We start from the raw sequence: 2,302 nt of genomic DNA, 5'->3' as shown, positions 1-2,302 counted from the left end.
GATAGATAGATAGATAGATAGATAGATAGATAGATAGATAGATAGATAGATAGATAGATAGATAGATAGATAGATAGATAGATAGATAGATAGATTCTGCTGTGAAATGTGGCGCATCTGATTTGCACAAATTATTTAACCTTTCTCCGCCCGAAGCGACGACGTTGATCGCCGGGGTCTCAATTCAATAAAGATGAAAAATGGTTCATAATAAAAGCGCGACACGGGGAAAAACGGATTTAATATATCACCGTTTTATTACGCACTTATTTCACTTTCCGTGCGAATAAAGATATCTCTCAACTGCACAAGGTGGCTAGAGGGAAGCATAAAAATCAATTGCGTGAATGCGGGGCCATATCAATAACGCGGTGCGCGGACGATGAACGGGCGCGAAGGAAAACACCGCTGCAGTTCGGCCTGTTTATGTTTGCGCGTCACTGGGAAATGAATTGAACAGGGAGGAGAGGATGCAACGAGCCTCAGATCAGCTTACCGACGAGGTAATTGGCCGTTTATGCAAAACCAGGAGGATCTATGGGCAGGAGGAGGGAAAATAATGTTGAATAGACTGTTTGGGCTGTAAGACATCTCTCTCTTTCTGTGCATGTGTACTGCAGCTGCAGAAATGTGGCGTCTGACTGCGCATTGTGCAGCTCCCAAATATTGGAGCTGGGCTTCCCGATAGCAGCCCTTTCAACTGAATCAGTCAAAAACGATCAGAAATAAGGCGCCTCCCCTGTCCTTCTGAATTTAACTTTATACAGTTTTGTCAGAATATTTCGTGCTTTTCTGATTGTGCAGGACTATTCATCACAAAGACCAGCCGGCCCAAAGAATAAGCGAACCAACAGCGGGTCCCAGCGAGGAAAGGAAAACACACAAACATTAAAGATATGAATTTTTTAATTCATTAACACTGACTGTTCTTTGACAAAACAAAAAACTAAACAAAAAAATAAATAAATAGATATATATTCTTAAATATGTGTATTAATTTGGGACGTTTGAAATATAATTTAAAAAATTATGATCATAGCTCATGTTTGTTTGATAAGTAAAATGTCTTTTCAATGGTTACATTCAACTTAGAGAAAATCAGATGTCATACAATATAACTGTACTCATTGTGGCCTTGTTTAATGTTTGCCTATCATCAGCTGTAACAAGTTCAGTATTGCTGTAATTATTAATAATGTATTTATTTGATATAATTTCTTGAAATATTTCATTTATCTCTCCATTGCTATCATAAAGTATCCCAAAGTTTTATTAGACTGCTATATAATGTTGTGTCTTCAGCAAATTAAGTTAATTTTGAATTTATAAAACACATACCATGTATATATTGAATAAAAGATTTAGAACCTACAGAACTTGTGGTAAAACACAGTTTACATTCTTTCTCTGAACATATTGATGTTTGTTATTAAGGTAGCAAACATCAAAATGAATGTAATATCTGAGCAGTGAGTTTAACATTGTTTATTTAAATCTTCAACTAACTACATCGCTCCCAGTCAGGTGGACCTGCTAGCTTTAAAACCATACTGGCAATTAATTGATAAACATATTTTATTCTATTAAAATTGCTAAGGTTTAGCATAATCTTTTATGCTAAGATGGAAAACTAAAATCACAAAATTCCGTTTGTTTCTTAAAAATGAGTTCACGATTTTATGTAACTTTCAAATATTCGTAATCATTTGAAGTTTAATATTTAAATTTTCAAATTAACAGATTGACAAATGTAGTAATTATAAACATGCAACAAATGTAATATTTTATGCTTACTATAACTACAAGCAAATATTGATGAATAGTTTCCAGCTTTCTATGATACATGAGACTAATAATGTTTCCTCCTCAATTCATTTAGAGCTGCTATGTCCTTTATTACAAGTGTTATTGGTTTGCTAAGGCGAGGCGGCAATGGCTACACCTATAAATTTGAAATATCAATATTATATTCATATTTTGCATTATTAATGACTCTCAGAGAAAAAGGTCAAGCTTTGAAGAATCGTATGTTTTTTTCCCTACTTTGGATGAAAATTTTAATACTTAAAAACGTAACATTGCAGATTAAAAACAATTTGAAGAAGACTGTGGAAATTTCACTTTCCATTACAGCAACTAATCCAGATAAACACCAGAAGTAGGCCCCCCATTAGATTCTCCTTCAGGCCCCATCAAAGCTTGGACAGGCTCTGTTGATAAGCCCATATGTTTATGTGAAATATTCAGTTGAAGAATAAAAACATTTATTATATAAGCAATTTTATGAGTCAGTTCTTCATTT

Source organism: Poecilia reticulata, linkage group LG10 (assembly GCF_000633615.1).
Source record: "Poecilia reticulata strain Guanapo linkage group LG10, Guppy_female_1.0+MT, whole genome shotgun sequence".
In the NCBI taxonomy this organism is placed as follows: Eukaryota; Metazoa; Chordata; class Actinopteri; order Cyprinodontiformes; family Poeciliidae; genus Poecilia; species Poecilia reticulata.
This window is presented reverse-complemented; position numbering follows the sequence as displayed.